Consider the following 24,900-nt stretch of genomic DNA (forward strand, 5'->3'; position numbering starts at 1 on the left):
GCTCATAAAAATGCTTAAGGCTACTGATTTTTTTTTTTGATTATGAGTCTTTGAAGTCTCTCAAGCTGAATGATATATCTGGAAAAACACATGCCTAAAGGGGCATTATATTAAATAATCTGATATGATACAAGTGACAGAGAATTAAGAATACTTTGGATCAAAAGAAATGGCTTTAAAAATTAGGCTAACAAGATAGAAGGCTTTCTGAATTTCTGCAGAGACACGATGGCCAAAGGATAAGAAAATATCAAAGAGTTAATTGATCTATTACAGCAGTGTCTGATTGGAAGGGTGTGTCTATTACATGGTATGGAAAATGTTTTGGTTAACAAAAATGAACTATAATACATACTTACACATTTAATTTGAGAACATTTTCTTTCATCCATTGTTAACATGCTCTAAACTATGTTGGAATGATTGTGAGTCAGTGGAAGATCAAATAACATCATCCAATTTAAAGTTAATCCAGTAGTGTTGGCTTGAAGGACTGGGAAATCTTTCAAAAATCAAATAGGAGAGGACCCAACACTGAGACCTTTGTTACACTACGGGGTAACATTTTTGGTTTCAGAAGTGGAGTCTGGGACTCTAAACACATGGCTTCTATAAGGCAGCCAGTTGGTTATCCACCACCCAACATAAGGATATATACATTCACACTTCACAACCCTCTCCAGCCTCCTACTGCACTCCTTTCTTTTATTTTCTCACTAACTTACCTTATCCACTTAACTCTGCAGACCTTTCCACTTCCTTTTTCTGTTTCCTCCCTACTCACCTAAGCTACCTGATGACACATTACCCTGAACTTTTCTTATAATCTCCTTCGCTCCATCCTTCTTCCTTCTATACCATAATATGAACACCATCTCTCTCAGTAAGACATCACTCAAATTCCCCTCACTGTCTCTAATCATGTAATCTCTAAAATCTATTTAAATGTCTTACTACAATTGTCTCATGTCTCATTTATCACATACTAATCTATGTAACAAATAATATGACTATTGAGTTTTTCCTCACATATTTTCACCAACTCATGTTATTGTTTTATATTGCACTTTACTATGAAACATATGTTCAATGTTTGTGATTTACAATATCTGTACTTGATGTTTTGTAGTATAATATGATACTCTGTGATTTAAAATATCTTTACTTGATTTTTGAAAGATTGTTATTGTGGAGCTTTTCTCCCCAGGCCTCCACTGAAAATGGGCACTTTCTGGCCCACTCGGGTTTTCCTGGTAAAAAAATCTCAACTATATAATAAATAAATAGATATACAAGTCTGTCAGCAATGCCTGTATGGGGAATAGTGTCAAAGGCTTTTGCCAGGTATAGATATGCTGTATGCATTGCATAACTGTTATCAACTGCTTCAGAGATATTTTCAAAGAAATGAATGAAGTTAAAATGGTGGGACATTATTTTGACAAATTCAAACTGATATGGGTCCAAGACTGAGAGTTTTAATGTCCAGATTAATGAAGTCTGAGATAATACCTTTCATAGGTTTATATATGAGGCTAGTGAGACTAATGGACTGAAGTTACCAGGGTCCGTGGTTAGGCTTCCCTTGTGAAAATACATTACAGTGGCAATTTTCAGGCTTCATAAATGTACACAGTGAGGCGAGTTAGACAAAAAGGGTTAAATAGGAGTTCATATAGGCTATTTATGACATTAATAATCAGGCTAACTAGTATGTTATCAAGGCCTGTGGATGAGGGATTCTTAACATTTGTGAGGCAGCGAGAACTTGTTCCATATTAATTAAAGAAGGTTACTGGGATTGTGGAATCTGTGGAATAGCTATAACTCTGGACGAAATAAAATTTCCACTAAATTCATCAGTGAGAATATCAACTATTACTTTGGGTCAGAGTTGGCATTATTGTTGTTGAATAACTCTGAATAATATTTGGTGCTAGGTCTTAACTTTCTGATATATATAAAGAAAGATTTATAGTTATTTAGCTTTTAACTTCCTAATTATTTTCTTAACCTCTTTACTATTTTGCTTCAGTATAGGTAAAATGAGATCTCTTCTAACCTTTAAACAGTCATTCACCAATACTGGCATTCTGCCACTGTTTTTTGTTTTTAATTTGTCATCCATATGGTGTGGATAGGGGCTGATGTACTGAAGTGTAAATAGAAGTCGGAGGCATAGACAGCAACTTCAGCAGCGGGATCCATCAGAGGAGGATTACATCGGAATTTATTTAGGAAATCAAGTAACTTGAGAAAGTTTCCTTTTGAGAAGTTCCTTGTTACAAAAGTATTTGCAGGAGAATTATCATGAGTTTTAAAGGGAAAAATACATTGATTTATAGTCTGATTTAACAAAAGATGATGCATATGGAGATGTGCAAGAAGTGGTCGTATTTCTCAGTATTGTGATACAGGGTTTGACTCCCTCAGCCATTGTTTACCTACTGGGTGATCTTCAGCAACTGACTTAACCAGACAGTGTTTTGGACCAGTATCAAATCTGGGCTTGGCTCATTAATGGTCTGCTGCACTGCATGTCCAGTAACTACCTATAAACATAGGTTCACACACACACACACACACACACACACACACACACACACACACACACACACACACACTCGCATAGTACCTCTCAAACTCTTAGAGCAAGAAATCTGGACAAAGCCACAAGTAATGGGGGGACAAAGGCACAAAAATAGGGACACTTTTTAAATATTGCTCTTACAAACTTAGAAAGTTGACAGAATAACAGGTTTGGCATTTGCATACATTTTCTGTTGGATATAAAGTCTGAAAATTCATTGTCTGCCATTATTTTCTGACTTCAATCCTCAATGATTTGCCAGTGATTTGCCAGAAAACTAAAATTTTTGAGAAATGAACCAAAAATAATTTTATTTTTTTATTTTATTTTATTTTACATTTGTTTACTGGGAAAGTCCGACTGGAACAAGGTCCATTTACAGCGGAGGCCCGGGGAGAAAAGGTCCAGAACATAACAGTACAAATACAACAAATGACAAAAAAAAATTCTGTACAGAGGCATAAATACAATCAGAGCTCCATGTCTTTATATGACAACACATAATCCATGAATGACAGAAAATTTCTATACAGCAGCATATATACAATCAAGGAGATTTTTCATACCTTAGTCTAATTTGAGCAAGCTTGGTATATAGATAGCAAAAGTCTGAATTCCCTATTGGTAGTACAAAGCATAAAAATGAAGGAATGGAATCTGAAAAATAATGCTATTTGGGAGATATATCATAGTGTGAGAAATAGTTTACAGGATAGTAGTTCCTGATAGGGAGTATTTGAGTAGTACAGAATAGCTGAGGTAAACAATGAGGAGATGAAGTGTGGCAAGTTAGGAGGAGAGCAGAAAAGATTTTATGTGATACAGGGACAGATCCATGATTGCAAGAGGTGAGACTTTAGTGATGTCTTGAAAAGTGAGATTGATGGTGCAGAGGAGATAATTTGGGGGAGGTTATTCCATTCCCTAGCAATGGTATGGGAGAACAGACTTTTCCCTGCAGTGTTATTGGCTTTGGTTATACAGAGCAGGGTTTTGTTGGATGAGCGTAGAAGACAATTTGCAGAATATTGGTTTAGAAGTTGGTTTAGGGCTAGGGTTTTCTAAGGGTTCCTTATTATGTTGAAGGTGAGGACTAATTGGTGATAGCTAATTAGCTGAGGGAGTTCTAACCATTGTAGTTGCTTCAGGGCAAGACAGTGATGACTTCTAAAAGTGGAGTTGTTAGCGAATTTTGCAATTTTATTGTAACATGACTCCAGTTTGTTTAGTTCTGTTTTCCTGATATGAATTAGGCTTGGTGATGAATACATTAGGGTAGACAAGAGGTGGGTTTGGGCTAAGGATATTCTAGCTTGGTCTGAAAGGAACTGTTTGTGTTTGTATAGGGTTCCTAGGTTCTTATGTACCTTTGTGATGGTTTGTGAGATATGGACATTAAAGTTTAGATTGTTATCTATTTCAACCCCAAGCAGCTTAGTGTCAGGGGAGGGGGAGATTGTGGTCCCATTTTTGGAGATGTTCGTGAAGGTAGGAGGTTTGTATTTGGATTTATTGGGGGTAAAAAGGAGTAATTTGGTCTTGTTGAGGTTTAGAATGAGTTGGATATCGGTAACCCATTGTTCCATGGAGCAGAAGGATTCTTGGGTTAGCTTTTGAAGAGTGGTTATGGATGGGGCTGAGCAGATTAGGGTGGAGTTGTCTGCATACTGTATAAGTGATGCATGCAGGGTGGAAGTATGTAGGTTGTTAGTGAAAATGGTGAATAGTAGAGGACCCAGTATTGATCCTTGTGGGATGTCTATAGTAGTTGGTAATAGAGGAAATAGTGTACTTTGCCATTTAACTGATTGTTTTCTATCAGAGGGATAGCTTCTAAACCATGACGTAGTAGAGGGGGTGAAGGAAAAGGTTGACAGAGTGTCTAAGAGTAGCACCAAAACTAAAAGCAAAATCAAACCAAGAATGAAAATCACTTGGCATCACAGGACCCAGAAGCATGTAAACAAAGGCTTTCAAAATAAGCAGATGAAGAAATCAAACAGCTGCTAGGTCTCCAAAAAGATCCTTTAATGTAACCAGGCAAAGTAAAAATCCACAATATCATCCAAGCGCTTTCACTCGACCACATGCGAGCTTTCTCAAGGCAAAACCTATATATATATATATATATATATATATATATATATATACATACATACACACATTTATATGGTACTAAGGAGGATTCTTGAAATTCACCTTTGAAAAAGAAAAACTGCTCAGATAAAGCTACCATCCATTTTAGTGGAGTTATTCTAAGAGTTGTACATGAACTGAAAAGTGCTAGACCTTTTTTCCTGTCTAACAGCAGCAGTACCATAAAGCAGAAGAGGTTTGTGACACTGAAAGTTACTACTATCATTCTCCCAAAAAGTAACGTGTGTGTGTGTGTGTGTGTGTGTGTGTGTGTGTGTGTGTGTGTGTGTGTGTGTGTGTGTGTGTGTGTGTGTGTGTGTGTGTGTGTGTGTGTGTGTGTGTGTGTGTGTGTGTGTGTGTGTGTGTGTGTGTGTTTCTGTGTTTCTGTGAGTATGTGTGAAACAGAAGGAGAGAAAGACAGACAGACAGATAGACTGTAAGAGCTTACCTGAATAATAGCTAGTGTGGATAATTTAGCCTTATAAGGCAATGAGTTCAGAATGAGGTGGGAGAAGGACCTTGGAATGCAGGCCCTATAACTTTGGTTTGTGTTTGTTCAGAGTGGAGCCTGTGTGAATGTAAGTCTTGTGGAAACATAGCTCAAGGCAGCAGTACATATGTGCTACATTCTGTTAAAGCCAAACTTAAGTTATTTACTTGTACTCACTTGTATTCATAAAGATTTATATTTTATTTTCTGTGTTTGTTAATGTTCTTCATATCTATGGGAGACAGTTGTGTAGACTGCAGGATCATAGCCCCTGCTCATAACTGGTGATATCACTGCCTCTTTTCTAAGTTTGGACACAAGGTTATCTTTGATGAAGCATTTGACAATGTTTGTAAAAAAAGTGGTTATGTATGGGACTAGCATTCAAATTTTTCTTTGAGATTGCATCAGCTGAGATGGAGCCATGACTATTGACTGTTAGATATTTAAGAACTTCATTAGCACTGATGCACTGAGGAAAACTGGACAGAATATATAGTTGAAGTAGGATGGTTGTCAGATTTGAAAGGCATCTGTGTAAGACTTATTGTAAGTTGTAAGGTGGGCTGAAGAGTTTGAATAATTGTGACGGGAGGTGAAAAGAATCAGACCCTAAGGGTGTTGCTCTCAACTTTGTCTGACCTCTGGTTTTGGTTTGTAATCCCTGGAAATGTATTCTTGTTACCAGGTAAAATAGTTCATGGTTACTCAAAGATAAAGACTTCAGTTTGTTTCAGTTTTCTTACTAATTCTTCAGAGCTGTTTCAGAGCTTCTTTCTTTGGGAAAGATTGATTTACTGCTTGTATAAAGACTTCAGCTTGTTTCAGTTTTTATACTAATTTTTCAGAGCTGTTTCAGAGCTTCTTTCTTTGGGAAAGATTGATTTACTGCTTGTATAACTCCTTTAGTTGAAGCCCCTGTTGAGTATCAGGATGTGCTATCCCGAATCACTTTGCTGAACTAGTGTCTATAGCCATGAATGATCTTACAGTAGTAACAGATTGGAGTGTTTTAGTTACATTCAAGACAGGCATTTAGTAGCCCTTGGCATTGTGTTAATATCTTCATTCCCAAAAGGGTCATAATTAAAGTCTGGTTAGCAAAATTTTCTGAACAAAAAAGATAGGAATATGATCATTAAACACATATGACATGATTGTAACTGCTTCCTGTGAGTGGGATAAGATGTGATAATTCAGCCAAAGAAGAGCTTTGAGGAAATTTGTGGTCATGTCCGACTGGGAGAGACTTAACCTGAAAAAGTTCTCAGACCCAGGATGATGAAAAAGTACTCTTCTTACTCTGTTTTTCTTTTTTTTTTCCATAATAAATCTTTATTGTTATATTATTTTCAAACACAAATAAGAACAAAAATAACATATATTCACAAATCAAGCATTAACTAATATCACTAATAACCATACTCTATATACAATATTTACAAGAATGCTTCCATGTAATACAGTTGAATATAAAAAAGCATAAGAATAAATGTAAGTAATAGAAAGTTGATTACTAAATTCTCTCCACACACATAAATAATTATTAATATTTCCAAGTTGAAAATACTATGCTAGTATAATATTAAAAATCTGTTCCAAAATTTTTGGATTATTAACATTTTTATTTTGTGGGTTTAATAGTAATTTATGAGCCAATATATGTTTTGTCGCTAGAACTCTAAAGTTCTGCCATGAAGTTTTAGATGGGTCTAACCAATTTGAAGCTATATAAAGCTTCATTAATAGAAAAATATTAATATATATAATAATTTGTGATTTAGGGATCTCTCTCGGGGAATATGCAGAATCATAAATTTCCATGATAACGTTGTACTCTGGTAACCCACCTTTTGAAGTTGGATCTTAAGGGAATTCCAAAGTTTGAATATACATTTACAACTCCAGAACATATGAAGAAGATCAGCTGGTTGATTCTTACAGTATGGACAAGTTGGTGAATTTTTGGGATTAAATTTATGCAGGGTAAGACGTGTATAATATGCATTGTTCCAAATCATCAACTGGGTATATATTAATGTCTGAAGAGAAGTAGATTTGATGGTCAAGTCAATTGCTTTTAACATATTACTTCTATCTGTCAGTAAGATTTTCTCTTCCCAGTAGCTTGATAACAAAATTTTATCATGAAATTGAAATTCTTTAATTAATTGATTTGCTGTCGTGATATATTTAAGATCCTGTTGGAGAGCTTGCCACAACAAAGAGCATCTATTAATAGCCTCTTCTTCCGGTTTAAAACTTTTAAAATAGCTTATAGTGAGTTCTCTAATTTGCCTCAGAATAACCAGATAATTTTTAGGTAAGTTAAGTTCTTGTCTTATTTGGTTGGCCAAACTGTCAAGATGTTTATATATATCAATCAAAGTTAGATTAACTATCAATGGAAACTTGTTGAGATCAATTAGTTGATTATTCAATTTTAAATTAGGATTCTTATGAAAGGGTTGAAAAATCATCATATGTTGAACCAAATCTAAGAAATGAAATAAATTATGTAAAGAGAGTATGTTCATTTTGATGTGTTCAATAATCCCATAGAATTTCAATGTATCCTTACCTAAAAAAAGTATTGCTTTATGATTGATATTTAACTTTAGAATATATTTATAATTCAGAACTACCCAAGGTGGTGTCCACTTAGTATTATTTATATCATAATTGGCAATTCTTAAAATTCTATTAGAATTTACAATTAAATAATACATTTCAAAATTAGGTAATTCCAGTCCTCCTCTATTTTTTGGGGTCATTAATTTATCATAAGATATCCTGGTTTTCTTTGGTTCCCAAATGAATTTAGCCAATTCTTTATGAATCCGCTTAAAACGACTTCGAAAGTAATACATTGGCTGACCTAAAAATATACAGTAATCGGGGTAATATGTTAATTTTGATAATTGAAACTTTTGCTAATATTGGCAGTCGTAAAATTTTCCATCTCCCAAAATCAGAAATTATTTGTTCCCAGATTGCTTTAATATTATTATTATAAAAGTCTTTATTATCAGTAGAGAACTCAATACCTAGATATTTAATATTTTCTTTAAATGATACCTGTCCCACTAAGGGCAATAACACAAAGGGTTTAGGTGTCTTTAAAGGGAAGATATTGTTTTTTTTCAAGTTAATTTTATAATTAGACAATTTTGAGAACTCATTAACAGCCTTCAATAATTTTTCAGTATCTGATAATGGAGATGCACAATAAATGCTAAGATCGTCAGCAAAAGCTGCCATTAATATTTTAGTTCCATAAATTATTGGGACATTATGATAAACATTTTGTTTAATATATAAAAACAATGGTTCAAGATAGATATTAAATAATAAAGGGGACAAAGGGCAACCCTGGTGTGTTCCAGTCTTAATCTGTATTCTTTTAGAGAAGTTTTTATTAATATACAATGTAGTATAAGGATTACTATATAATATTTGTAACATTTGGACAAACTCATGTGATATATTAAAATACGGTAAAAGATCAAACAAGAAATTTGTATCAACCCTATGAAAGGCTTTCTGGGCATCAATTATAAGGGCATAAATATTTAAATTATTTTGCTTAGCATGCTCTAACATAGTATGTAGTGTGAGTGTATTATCACTGGTTTGTCTACCTGCCATAAAACCAGTCTGTTCTTTAGAAATGATATGAGTCATGATTCTCTTCAGTCTAGATGCTATAATAGAGGTTAGAATTTTCATGTCTACATTTATTAATGATATCGGTCTATAATTATCCGGATTTTGAGGATCTGAATTGGCTTTATGTATAAAAATTGTTTTTGAGGTGTTAAGGTGTGGATCATTAATTTCATTCCTAATTATGTAGTTAAACACAACTGAAAGTATCTTACCGAAAAAATCTGCAAATTTGTTATAAAATTCCACTGTCAAGCCATCAGGACCTGGTGATTTATGTGATTTCATATGCTGAATTACATATACTATTTATTCTTCAGATATCGGTTTAACCAAGTCATTTTGAATGTCCTCTCCTATTGTTGGAAACAATTGACTGTAGAAATTGTTCATAATTCCTGTTAGGGGTCATATCCTTTTGTCCAGCATAAATATTAGTGTATATTTTCTCAAAGATATTAAGAACCTCCTCAGTTTTAGAATATATTTTATTATTAAATTGTATTTCCGAAATCTGCACGATTGGTTTTGTTTGATTAATGATCCTAGCTAACGCTCTCGATGGTGTTTGAACATGACTGGCATACCTCACTAAAGTCTTGTACTCTTGAAATGTTAATATACTATTCTGAAGTAAAAAGAGATCCTTTTGACATTTAATCAGTTTCTTCTCTGTTTGCTCATTAAAATCTCTAATCAGTTCTTGATTAAGTAATTTAATTTTTATTTCTAAAGTTTGAATATCTTTGTTTAATATCTTTTTATAATAAGATGCTTTTTGTAAAAGTGTCCCTCTTATTTGAGCTTTAACTATTGCCCATTCAATATCTGGGGCAAATTGTTGTTTCCCTAAACCAATCAATAAGTCTTTCAGGTACTTTGTAATTTCCATTATTATATCCTCCTTATTCAATAGATTTGGATTAAGAGACCAATTATAACCTCTTTGTCTCAAAGTATCTTTTACCCCCTTAGTAAAACTCAACGAAATTTTAGAATGGTCTGATATATAATGGGCATGTACCATAACTGTAGGTTCTAGATTGATCAATACTCTTGAAATCAGGAAGAAATCAATTCTGGACCACATTTTATGACGTGGGGAATAAAATGTAAAATTGCTTGTACTATTATCTTTATTCAGATAATGAAATGGATCATATAATTGAAAGTCTTCTTTAAGATCATTCAGTGCTAATAGAGCATGCTTGTTAAATGCTCTTTGTGGACAAGATCTATCCAACTTCGGATTCTGGTAGGTATTTACAGAATATCTATCAAATTATGTTAAAATTGAATATAGTGATGCTATAAATAGTTGTTGGTCATTACAGGGAGCATATATATTTAAAAGTAAAATAGGTTTATCAAGTAAGGTAGACAAAAGAATAGCATAGCACCACCATCCTTTTTTATCTGTATTAGAATCTAATATCTTTTTCTTGTATTGATCTTTAATAATTATGGCTACCCCAGCACTATTTGACTTACCTTCAGATACTACTACTTCTCTAATCCATTTCTTTTTTTAACATCACCCCATTGATCATTCATTAAATGCATTTCTTGGAGTAGGATAAACCACGCCTTAGCCTGCAACAATACATGTAACACCAGTTTCCTCTTCTTCAAGTTCTGGAGCTCTTTAACGTTCCATGAATCTACTTCCCACATTTCAAAGACTCACTGTAAGATGAAAGTTTTGGAGAGAGAGCATGGAAAAAACAAAAAAACAGTAAATTCAAAACCATACATAATCTGGAAGCAATCCTTATATCCCGTCCTCAACCAGTGCATACCCACTCTAACCCCGGACCAGGAGATGAATAGGTCCTGTATAATATAAAATGACAAAGGGTTTAAAAGAAACAACAGATATAAAAACACCACAATGTAAAATTTCACACATGTATCACAATTAAGACCTATAAAACCTAACTTCACTACGACAAAGCCTAAACTAAACATTCCCTAACAAACACTGCCATAAACTACATCTCTTTGGTTAATTACTATTTAAACAAATCAAATTAAAAATGCAACAGTAGTACATGTAAAAAGAATAAAGTAAAACAAAATAATGCATTTTCAGTAGGTTATAATAATGCACTTTCACTATAATAATGCACTTTCAGTTGGATTAGCTATCTATACATAAACCACATGCATTAAAAGAGAGAAGAGAAAAAAAATACATACTAATATATAACCCTATATTAAAGCAAATAGACAGCAAATTTATTAATATCCTTTGTTATACATTCACCTTATACTAGTTTCATAATAAAGCAAGCTTCTAACTAAATAAAATAATGAAAATAACACAAAACATTAAAAACTATGCTGACAGGTTAAATAAACATTGCTAAATCCCTGCACCCTCTCTAAATAATATAACTACAACATGTTGACTGAAAGTTAATAAATGAAGTTCCTAACAAGTTCCTATGTGCTTAAATTACTATAGAACAGTGTTATTTAATGTTAAATAAGCAAGAGAGTGTTTAAAACAGTTCTCTTCGGTTTTCCAAACCAGGAAGTCCTGTAAAATGTTCGCGACGGGGGACCACTTTTGCAGACAGACTCCCAGAAGTGCCACAATGAAATCTACACCCTCAACAGCATTTTAAGCACTTCCTGTCTTCCTCCTCATTGAAAACAGTTTGTAGAAGCCATAAAATGTCAGGAAACAAGTGCAGGAGATCAAGATAAGGAAAAGCAAACAGTTTTATTGCTCAGGAATAGGCCTAAGCTTCACAAATGCAAACAAAAGATTACCCAGTCCTCGAAGCACAGTAAACATAGCAGCATGCCATTCCCAGCAAAAGTTCAATTCAAGTCTCTGATGCAGGTAAAGCCTTGAAAATTTTAAGAAACAGATTTCTTGCCTCATTTTGGTGGAAACAGAATGTTTAGCCCTATCAACTGTGAATATAAGCATATTAGGATATTTCATTTGAAACTTCATTTGTTTGTCAATAAGAAATTTGCAGTAAGGAGGCAGAGACTGTCTAGCCTGTCTGATCTGTATAGGTAGATCCTGTGTCAGAGATATTTTATTGTTTTTCCACATAATATAGCCTCCACCTTGTTTTGCAGTAATAAGTATTCTATTTACATCTTGATAATTAAGCAGTTTAACATACACAGGTCTAGGAAAATTAGATGCTTGTACCTCTCTCAAAGCTCTGTGTGCTCTTTCCAGATGATTTGTTTCACAGTATCAGAATCATTTAAAAGCACTGCAAATATTTGTAGTATGGATGGAATCACTTCATTATACTGAATGGATTCAGGAATCCCTCTGACAATGATATTGTTTATCCTGGATCTTGCTTCTAGGTCTGTAAGCTTACTTTGTATAGCCTGTATATCCACATCATGCAGATTAGTTTTTTTTTCCAGTAAAATTAATTTGTCCTCAGTATCAGAAATTCGAGCCTCTGTCTTATCCATTCTTTCCAGCAACTGAGTACATGAAATTCCAAATGATTGTATTTGACAAGCCAGTTCTTTTAAAGCTTCTTGTATAGGCAGAAGTGCAGTTTTGATATCCTCCATATTTAAAGCTTGATCAGCTTTAGTTTTAATCCCTAGTTTCTGTTGTTCCTGTGCTTTAGTAATTTTTTGTCGTTTAGTAGTCACATCTTTTTCTGGTGATTGCAATTCCGATAATTTTGTTTTAGTCGTAGTTATATCCATGCTTTTGTCTTCTTTTGACATCTTATTGGAACATAAAAAGCTGCAATATAAAAAGCACACGGTTCCTTTGTGTATTCCTCTCTGCAGAGCTAGCTAATCTGTTCTAATCCAATGAAATATATTCATTTTTTCTGTTTTTCTTCTCAATCCAGGATAAATAAGTGTAGTTAGAGTAAGTTTATCAAAGTTTTGATGTTGAAAACTTTGTAGTATCCACTCAGGGTTTTGATTTCCTCAGGTTAAATGGAGATCTGCAGTTCAGCAGTGTTCACAGAACAGCAGCCATCTTTGAATCCCCTTAATCTGTTTTTCTGTAATACAGGAAAAGGCAGAGTTGAAGGAGAGCTAATGAGATGTAGCCTTACATGGAGGGAAGGTTCACAGTGGAGAAGACAGTGGATAGAAAAGTATGGAAGTGATAGCTGAAGAGAGGATACAAAGCTGGAACCCTGCATTTCTGATCTCATCAGTTCTATGGCAGGCACACAGTAATAGCAGGAGATGTGCATCCTGTGACACTTGAAGGCTGGTATAGAATCAAATGATGGAAATGGTAGATGAGATAAATGTAGAGAACCCAAGGAGTACAGGTAGACTCTCATTCACACTGCAATCCTCAAGGAAAGGTGGATAAAACCTAGAAAATCTAAGTATAGAGGAAATACAAAATAATTCAATAGGCATGTTAATGAAGATGTGAATATCCTGAGACACTGGTTTAGGCTAGTAGAATTATATGTTGAGTAAGACTATGTTTAAGAAACTCAGGGATAAAGAAATTGATACGTAGTTCTTAGGACTACATTTAGAAAAGCAGTACGATTCTGTTTACAGAATAATTCACTGAATGTCCATGCATCTGAATTTTAGTGTGATTCACAATTACCTTAAATGCTATTGAAGTCAGGTTGGGCAAGTTCCAAAATCAAAGACAAGGGAGATAAAAATAATGAGGTTTGTGGGATCAGATTATAATCCACTTTGATAAAGAAGAAATAATCAGTATGAAATAGGTCAGAAATACATTCTGCAAGATACAGGCAAGGCTCTGTAGAGCTCATAAGTAAGCTACACCTCCAGAGCAAAGATAAAGTTGTATGTACTCACTGAATTGTCCTATTTTTGAACAACAGTTTAAGTCACTTTGATTGGAACTACAGTCTCAGAGCAGGTAAATCACATGGGCCTTGATGAGCATTCAGCCAGTGAGAATTTTAACTCCAATGTGTCAGTGAGCACACATCGTTACAGAAAAAGGAGGCTTTTGTGTGTGTTACAAAGTTCTAAGGATATCTGCACAGAGCACCCTTCCATACAATTAAGCCTACTGTGTGACTTTAAAAGTGTATAAAAATGTCTAGGATTCCTTCAGGAGATAAAATGATGAGTATACCAAGGCAAAAAAAAAAAGACTTTCAGCATCAGCTAGATTAGGTGAAAACAATTTTACAGAACCACAGGTATGAGCAAATTCAGCTTAATAATACGTGCATGTGACCTGTTACAAAAAGTGCACTCAAATGGGAGGAGGTCATCACAGCCTGAATTCCATCTCTTAAAATAATTGTTCCATTGTACAAATTCTTTATTAGCCTATAGTTCAGGGAATGTATGAAGTATATCTCGGCTTCAGGCAAAATAGTCCTACTATAAATGGAAGATGGAAGAGAACTAGATGAAGTAAACCCTATAATGTTAGTTCATGTTTGGAAGGACAATTTGCCATGTAGAGCTATAGATAAGTCTGAGAATGGGAGTTAATCAGATGAGGATTAAGTTCCTAAAATTAAAGCAGAGTTTAGATGAACAGCACATGTTAAATAATCAAATTAAGATAATGGAAAACAAGGACAAAGGGAACGTTTGTAGTTATAAAAGAAAGTGGAAGATATTTTAGGAAATAGAATGGCACAAAAAGAACCAGCCGTCCATCAGATGAACCTGAGCTTTGCAGTAAGTACAATGACAGCACACTTTATACATACAGAATTCTAATAGGCTGAACTGTGAATTCATTAAATGTGATTTTAAATGTGATCTATACTATTTGCCTTTAAGCATGGTATGTGCTGTATGCTGCTGTCTGGAGTGGAGTGCAGTGGTGGTGCTGCGGTAGCATTGTCACCTCACAGTAAGATGTTGTCCTGTTCGATTCTCAGCTAGAGCGTCTTCTGTGTGGAGACATGCGTGAATGGGCATACCTTCGTTGAAGGTTGTGCGTCAGGGCTGGTAACTCGGCACGTAAAAATCTACTGCCAATCATTAGTGGACCGGAGTTCCACTGTGGTGACCCCTAACTGGGAAAAGCCGAAAGACACAACAACAACAACAACAACTTATAACCTGTTGCCTACAGGTATATCAGCCATCCCTACCTTGAAGAGCTGCAACATGTTTGTACCATGCTGTCTACAGCTACCTCATCAAAGCTGACTATACAGTTCTAAGGTGCAATCAGATAAAATAGATTCAAAAACACCATGTTTGAAACTGAATAAAATACAAAACAGTAAAAAATATATGTTTGCTTTTTATGGATTCTTTGCAAATTTTGAACTTTGTGGGTTTTTAAAAAAATGACTGCTGTTCAGGAAGATGGTGATTTATCTACTAAATATACTCAACATTCTGAAACAGTATAATTGCTATAAGCAATTCAAAACAAGTTCCACTGAAACTGTAAAGAAAACATTTTTAAGGAGGTATGACTGTCATCTGCTAATATGTGACTGGCATATGACAGAAGATTCTTCAGTGGTTATGCAAGGAGAGGTTTCACATACAACAGGAAATGCTGCTCATGTCTGGCTAACATCTGAGTAGAACTGATGCATAGGCTGGACAAGAGAACAGCCTGTAGCTACCACCTGCCTGTTTTACAGAAAATAAAGCTACTGCAACTATAATGCACACTGTTAGTCATACAATGCATGACATTCGCCTTTATCTTCCATTTTAAAAAATAATGAAACAGCAGAATAAAATAAAAATCCATTTGAGTTTAACTAAACATATAGTATTCATGCTACACATTCTTACATACCTGTTGTATTCTCTGCAGCCAGGAATAATTTATCCTGTCACTTCAGTATGACAGCAAAGACATGCAATTCACATGTTTGGCTGGAAACAAGTATCAGCATTACATTCCTGGTGCTATACGACTGAAATTATAACTGAAACAAAGTTCAAAACTCAGTATGGGAGTTGGGGGTATTTGAAAACAAAATCTGCATTTTGATGATTTTTAGCTTGCTTTAAGTGATTTATTCAAGAAAGAGTATTTCTATAAATATTTTGTTTTGTTTTCAGTATCATTAAGGTAGGGTCATCTTATATAAAAAGTCACAGCAGAAAAAAAACGCAACTATGAAATACTTGCTTTGCATTACCAGATTTAGAAATTCTATACTATGACATGAAAACATGCCTAGCAAAATATGCCATCTCTTTTGCAGGGCAAATATTACATATAAAGTAATATGGCTGGTGTTCATAGTCAGTTATGCAAATGCTCTTAAGCTTATCAAGATAATTGTGAATGAGTGCAGTTGAGTTGTGATTCATACAGGCCGTTTACATCAATGTGTGATGACCTCAAACGTGCTTATGCATATATTTAAATAATGAAATGGAAATAAGGAGTGAGGTAAATCTTTTTATGCTAATGAAGTATGTTTTTCACCATTTGCAAATCATAGTCAGATTTTCTTGCTTCTCCACCCTAGTTACAGATGAGATATAAAAAGATAAGGCTCATCAAATCTATTAGTGTTTCAACTGGTAAAAATGTTATCACTTGCTGTGAGCTTTATTTGTAGGTCTTTGTTGCTTGTCTTGGCTGTGCCAAAACCTCTTGCGCCCAGTGGTGCTAAATGCCCATGAAGGCAAAAATATAAGCAAATGATTACTCAATATTACTGATGATACAGAAATTCTTGATAGGTTCAGAGTGCACAGATTCATTATAGGGTCACTGGAGGAATGTGTGGACTTCCTATCCCTGTGGACACCAAAGTATGTATAGCCCTCACTATATTTGTTACAGGCTCCTTCCAAGGGCAGACTGGGGACACATTGCGGATCTCACAAGCTTCTACCTCAAGGAAACTGCAGCAGCTCTTGGATGTACTCTTGACATGTGTGAATCAGTAAATTTATTTTCTGGTATCATCTCAGGACCAAGCCAGGACTATGCATGACTTTTATAGGCTGGCATGTTTCCCTGTTGCAATTAGGGCTCTTCCTGATACACAGGAGGAACAGTACTACAGTAGGATGGGCTACCATTCCATCAATTGTCAGATAGTGTGTGATGCAAGGGAGTGCATCACCAATATCTCTGCCCAGCATCCTGGCAGTGCACATGATTCCAATGTCTGGCACAGTATCTCACCTTACTGCCTCTTCCTGCATGGTAGGATGACAAGTGGTCATCTTCTTGATAAGTAGAATTTTTTTTTGTTATAACACATTTAAGTAGTTATTCATGTTAAACTGTATTATTTTTTTCCTGTTCTACCACCCCTTTTTTGTCTCTTTTTATTTCCCAGTGATGTTAGATATCCAATGGAGCCGTGACATAACTTCAATGAGAAATCCAAGTGGAGCTGCAAGGGAGGCATATAATACATCCTTGTCCCAGACCTGTTTTATCATTAAGAGGGTCTTTGGCCTCCTGAAGAGCCATTTCAGGTGCCTGGATGTGTCTGAGTGTGCCCTTCAGTATGATCTAGCTACTGAGAGCAGGATATTTACTACATGCTGCATTCTGCATAATATGATCATATGCCAGTCTGGTGATGAAGTGACCTGTGCAGTTCCTAATTCCAGTCCCACTGTGATGAACAATGACCAGTAGGCAGCAGTAGTAAGGGAATCCATGCATCAGGCTCATGCATGGCATGTGGCTGTTCAGGTAAAGAGGTGGTGTCTAGTCCACAACTGTGGACCATGACATTCAAGTTAGTGTTTCCTTTACTGTAAAAAGCACACAGAATATAACTGCTGCCTGTACTGATATCTGTGGGCTATGCTGTGTGGTGCATGGTTTGCTGCCACAGATCATCTGCCATTATGTCCCATCTTAAAATATGTTTTAATTACCTTTTAAAATAATACTCATGTTGTTGCTATACCTGAGTGCTCATTGATTCCTGTTCAGTGATGATGAAAAGTATCAGATAGAAACATAATTCACATTTTTGTCTGCTTTAATGGATAACTTTTGTTTTAATGATTAATTAACTATGTAAGAGTAAAGAATATTGACAGTAGTGAAGTTAACTTTATGAGGTAATGCATTACAAATGTATATAATGCTTTTTTATATATGACATTTCTTTTTAAGTTATTTTGTTGTACTGCACATCAGATTAATTTTATGGTGATATACACAATAAATTCTGACTTCAGAAACAGTTGTCATTTTCAGAGAGTGGAGGGTGGAGTGGTAGCAGTGTAAGTTTATTTGACAGGATACTAATTTTAATCATCAGTTGCTTATGGTACATTTCTCCTGAAAATGCTTATGCATTACTATTTTGATATTTTAGGTACCTGCCACCTCTAGGAATTGTAATCCATGTAGCACTGTTTTTTGTCAAATGCTCATTGATGATGTACATACTAATTTTACAGGGATGAAATGCATATATTTGCAAACTCCCCAATTCCCCCACCCAACCCCCCATTTCAGCAAAACATAAAGCCATGTCAATCAGAGTAGTTCAAGATCAAATGAGTCATATACTTCTCCTATTGATAGGCTAGATGATGGTGCAAATAATTTGGATGAGGGACTGCCATGCAAACTGCAAGATGAGTTAGTCTAATGTCATGACCTACTTTAATGCAGGTGATCATGCTGTCACTGACCTGACACTGCTGTGTGACCATGAACTTGACCTCAAATGTGAGGTTCTGCTAGATGTTGATGAACGTTGACATGATCTGTGTGAAATGTGTTGTGTTTGTTCACTTTGGCTACTCACATTATTGTGTTGAGAAGCAAGGGTAATATCGTGTGATCTCCCCTCATGTGTTCTGACAGTACCTTGTCCTCTGTCCCTTGCAAGATTGACTCCAGCTTCCCTCTAGTATGTGCTTGCTAGAGCACAAATGGAGAAGGCCACTAAGGCTTGGTGTGCCACCATACTAATCATCAGTAGGACCATGGCATTATCCCTGCTTTCTGATGTTTCAAAGTAGTGCTGGAAATCAATGCACATTACGTGAGGGCAACCAAAGCTTTATATGTTTCCTGGGATAATTGTAAATAAATTCTGTCCCTGCCTTCCTTTGTAATTTGTCACTGTGGACACTGTGGCCTCAGAATGCCTGCCATCATCCCCAAAGTGTTCCTCTAAGTATGGAGATACTGGTTTATAGCTGCAGGGTGCACCTCTGGTAGAGCCATGAATGCTCTGTCAGGTTGATCTTGACTTTGACTTGCACTGTCACTTTCTGCAGACTTACTAACATGTTGTGAGGTGAGAGAACCTGACATTAAGCTTGGGACTGCTTGCCACTTCCCTCAGGCTGCCTTATAAAGATAACTATGTTATCATCATCAGCAGCAGCAGCAGCAGCAGCACCAGCAACACCCATTATAATAATAATAATAATAATAATAATAATAATAATAATAATAATAATAATAATAATGCAACAGCATACAGTAAAATATGCTTACAAGGGGGGTGAGTAGGACACTTACCATGCACACTGCCTTCATTTCCATTATTTGTTGATGAATAAGGCTTGCCTAATAAGAGTTAATTGTGACATGCTTAATTACATCATTCTTTATCTGCATTCAATTCTCTCTATATACATGAGTGTTACAGATTTTAAACAAACCTTCTTAAGCAGATGAGTGTTGCTGCTGCAGTCACTGGTGAGATGGAACAGTGTCCACACCACCTGTATTTATGCCTATCATACCATCTTCTGTGTCAGTCATCTAGTGGAAAAAAGAAGGTATTCATCATCTGGTATTTATCATCTGGTATTAACTAAATAAGATTCAGAGCATGTCCCATAGTAGTATGGGAAATTGCATTCTGCCTGGTCTTGCTTCTAGCACGTTGTATCATATAATTTTGCCTTTTCTTGCACTGTGTCACTGATCAGTTTCTGCTTCCAACATTCATTTCAAAAGCTGCTTGACTCCAGGTCTTGTTCCTCTCAGTTTGTCTGAGCCTACCTTTACCAAAAGTAAGTCTCCCATATATCCTAAATGCTGTCTTGAGGACTCATGTCTGAAGTTATTCTTTCTGTGCTTTGATCCCTTATTCTCCATCACTACTACATGTACACAATAAATAATTAAATAAATAAATAAACAGTGCCACAGTAACATTTGGATGTAATCCCCTTTTAAAGTACAAACCACTGGCCATCTCTTCTGACACCCACAATAACTGTTACGTAACAGCCACTATAACTACCTAATAGAAACCTCAATATAGCCATGCAAAAGTATATTTACCTACAGTTCATTCAGGTTATGAATGTAATCAATATTGTCAAAAAAGCCATTGGCATGTACTGATAATACTGCCATTTTTATTCCTCATTGTCACTATTAAAAAATTAGAATCATCGCACATGCCTGCTCATGTCCTTAGCGCAGTAAACATGGTAAGAATAGCGGGCTCCAGGTCCAACTCTAAACCAGCCACAAGTGGTGTCCCGCAAGGCTTGGTCCTGGGACCCCTACTGTTTGCCATATACTTCTCAGAAGTACAGGCAAACACAGGAGGACTATGGCTAGCCAGGTTCGCCGATGACTGCAAACTGGGAGTCATAATTGACTCTCCGGCTGACACGGACATCCTCCAAAAAGGCCTTACTGAGACGGACACCTGGTGTCAAAGTCATGGCCTCAAGCTAAATGCCAAAAAATGCATAGTCATCCCATTTGGGAAAAACAAAACACCCACGAATTACCACATAGGTGGCAGCCCCCTTAATTCAGAAGAGGTAAAAAGAGATCTGGGGACCCAGGTAGATAGTAATCTCTACTTTGACAATCATATTGCCAAAGTAGTTAGGAAATCATTCTATGTGGCCCATCTAATTACTAAAGGGTTCGCATAAAGAAATAAAGAGATTATAGTGCCCCTCTACTCGTCACTCATTAGACCCATCATAGAGTACAATGCCCCATTTGAGATGTACCTCACAAGACATGTCCAAAAGCTGGAAAGACCATAAAAGTACCTCACCAAGAGGATTTCTGGTCTCAAACATATGTCCTATGCATCCCGACTGAAAAAACTCCGGCTGTACTCAGTGGCATATTGCTTACTCAGAGGTGATTTCTGCCTGACTTACAAAGCCATGTCCAACTCAGAATTGATGGACATGCTCCACCTAAAGAAATCCAAGTCACTGCGAGCCACACGCTCTAGTGAGCCAAACCTCACCACAGTAATAAATAGAACATGCTGGAGGGATAGATTCCTGTGACAGAGACTCCCCATGCTTTGGAACAAAATTCCAAATTACATCAGGCAGAGCCCCTCACTAACACTCTTAAAGAGAAACCTTGATGAGTAGATGAGTAACAGAAAATACACCCCTGGGATCACTTCATTGGCACTGCTTGACAGAGGATCAGTTAATTAATCAATGGGATGGTGAAAGCCGACACACTCTGGCTAGGCTTATAAATGCCCTCGGGCAGATAGCCTAGTACCTACCTATGAACCTATGAACTTATGAACCTCTGTAGTAAATTACTGCATTTATACTCATGTATGCACAATCCATAAAGTATATCAGAGTAATGATCATTTTCTGTCATCAGTAATCATTTCCACTGCTGCTGTCATGAAATGCAACTTCAAAATGACAAAAATGTACTGGTTAGTCAATGCTATCATAACATGTGCAACTTACATCTAAGTTCATTACAAATGAGCCTTAAATCAATACTGAAATAATTTAAGAATTTTTTATTAAATTATAAGAAAAAAATAATAATTTCTTACTGTAGTATGTCTGGGGTACCCTACTACATTTGCCATCTATCTCAGCTGTTTGCAAATTAATATGGTGATGCTCAACTTATTGGTGAAAATTTAGGGCCATTTATACTTGTTATATGCAAATTAGACTAATTTATATAAATTTCTATAGCTCATAGTAATACACAATGTGTCCCAAGGTATATTGGAGAATTTTGGCATTTTGTTGATTGTGAATGCGCAATCAACACTACAGGAACACATTTAAAAGTAACATGGATGCACTGTGGACAGTTCTGAAGTCCAAAGTTTCTGCAGCTATCCCAAGCTTTGTATGGGAACTTGTGAATGTCCTTATAATAGTCAAAATCAGAATTTAGTCAAAAAAGCAAAATGGAATTATTTGAATGTCAGTTTTTTCACAATCTGAAGTGTAATCTTTGCCCATTCAATACTGTGTGTCACACTGTAGCACCTCAAACAAATCATAACTTTCTAAAACTTGAAAATAACACACACAGTTACATCCTACCCCCCAAAAAGAAAATCAAATCTGTTTGTACTACATGAGACATACTGGTGTTAGGCTACAAAACAAATAACCTTTAGCCATAAACATTATAATAGTCAAATATTTCTATTGTTATGAAACATGGAATGGGAAAAAATCAGTACGTGAGAAAGCAGTATTGGTTACACCAAACTTGCTAACACTCTCTATAGCAGATGAAATGACCATGCTCACAAAAAAGGTTTTGTTAAGGTGATGTCATACTCTACAGGGAGTGGTTCTAACCATGATTAATATATCCCTGACCTTACTTTCCTCATTTCTGTTCTGGGTCTTCAAAAGATGGCAAATCCTGTGAAGGCACAAGGCCATGCTTCGTTCTGGTCTTTTAAAGAGACCTTGATCATGCTGTACCTTTGCATGACTGATAGCTGGATAAGACTAAGGCATGTGCAAAAAATACTACCTGGAAAAAGATCAATATCTGGCAAGAGTTAGCTGACCAACTGTAAAACGTGACAGGTATAACCCATTTCGGCCAGCAATGATGACAGGTATGAAGCGAAGGGCTGACTAGCTGGTCGAGTGAGTAGGCCTGGTTATGGCAAGAAGGGCAGAGTTCTATAGCAAGTACAATAAAATATCTGGTTTCTTAAACAAGTCATATTACAAAAAAAAGGTTAACAAGTTTGCATAACTACAGGTATTTGCAAAGAAGCATTTGTGTGTCAGAAAATACTTATTTATAATGCGATTAAGAATTGCATAGGAAATGATGAGCATGTTTGTAGTCATGCATGCATTTTTTTAACAAAGAGGCATATCCGTAATGTGTTAACAGATTTTAATAATACATATAAACGGCACATAATTGTACTAAAACAATAATCTGAATATGTAGCTCTGAAAATCATATACTAGGTTACACGTACAAGTAATGGTGACTGGATTTATAAAATAATAAAACATAATTGCAATTACACATTTATAAGTTCTTAATATAGAAAAGACTTATAATAATTATATTACATCACACCGCTCAACTTCTTAGCACAAGAAATCTGGACAAAGCCAAATATAATGGAGGCTCAAAAGCCCCAAAATAGTAACACACTTTAAATGTTGCTCTTATAGACATAGAAATTTGCTAGTAAAAAAGATATTGTGCTATCATAAATTTTCTGAAGGATATGAAGTCTGAAACTCAAATATCTGTCATTGTTTAGTGACTTCAATCTTCAGTGATTTGCCAGAAAACCATAAATGTTATGAGGAAGAGGCCAAAAATATGAGGCAAAAATCTAGACAGTCTGTAAAAATTTGAATAGTTGAAAGGCATTCATTACATGAAGCTAGTTTTGTGTAGACCATAAAAATATAACTAATGCAGTTGTTTAACATAGCTATGTGTTCAAAAAGTAATTCTACCTGTACGTACATCATGGCTGAATCTCACACCACACACACTGTTTAGAGTGGAGACTGGGGATGGGAGTTGCAGTTGCTGTGCCAAGTGAATGACCAGCACAAACTTTACTGAGAAAATTGTTTTATTTAAATATTACCTATTAAATCAGACACATTCTTAGAGAAAAGGAAATGCAAACTTCCATGAATTGCTATATTCCTGAGTTTGTGGATTAGTTATACCAGAACACAGTGATCTGTAATTTGAAAACAATATTCCACACACATTTCATACATGTTATTTTCCTCCGGAATTATAGGGAATTTGGCACAGTATTGTACTAATTCATACAGCTATGCATGTGTAAGAGAAGGTAAAAAAAGAAAAAAAAAGTAGTTATTGCTTGGGTAAGACTAATGACATATATAAAAAGTGCAAATGCAGTTAAGCAGCAATTGCCTTTTTTAATCATAGCTGAGGAAGAAATTAACTAGAAATACCAGTAGCAACAGCGGAAAATAGAAAGGCTGGTGGAATCTTCTGGTAAATATAACAAGTGTCCAAGACGTTTGTTTGTTTATTTATTTATTTTGTCTTACTAGTTCATATTATGTACAGGAATCATACAAAAATTAATTTAAAATCATTATAGTACTGTAAAAACAAGAGAGAAATTTATGTCTGTACAACTGCTGCCCTATTTTTACAACTATTTCTGTATTAGTCACAAGGTAAATATCTTTATAGCTTTGCAAATTAAATAAATACAAATGAAGATGTTACAGTTTAATCTAATATTACTGTTTTTAATCTGATTAATTTGAATAATTGCAAATAGTATTTTAATACTCTATGTCAATATTATAACAATGTTTTGTAAGTACATAACTTAAGAGATAGAAAATCCCCTTTCAGAAGTTAAAAGCCCATACAATTTGAATTCATCACAAGTATGCATACGTACTACTCATATCATTCTTCTTAAGTACAAAAGCACGTCCCAAATCACTACTCCCATTGTATGCATAAGCACTTAATGTACACAGGTTTTACTTCAATAAACATTTTACTGCAATATTTCAGTAGTATATGAAATAGCATGCAAACAGTATTGTGTGGATTTATTATGCTTTGCCTGTTTTGTCTCTCTCCCCACCCCTTTTTTTCTCTGTTTTTCTTATTTTGATTATGAATTTCTTTCTTCTTTATTTATTTTTTTTATCTCCCATTTCTTTTCTTTTTTTTTACAGGTTCCAATCCCTCAGGAGCAGACTGGGAACATGCCTCCCAAGTTAGAGACAGTTCACGCTCTGCTTGTCTGGGGCATCCTGGCAGGGCTGGAATGGAGGCAACAGTCTTGCAGGCACTCCAGCATATGGCAGCCTGGGAAGCCTCAAAGAAAGAGGTTGTTGGAATTTAGTA

Source organism: Protopterus annectens, chromosome 9.part0 (assembly GCF_019279795.1).
Source record: "Protopterus annectens isolate FY-2018-M chromosome 9.part0, PAN1.0, whole genome shotgun sequence".
Taxonomy (NCBI): domain Eukaryota; kingdom Metazoa; phylum Chordata; order Ceratodontiformes; family Protopteridae; genus Protopterus; species Protopterus annectens.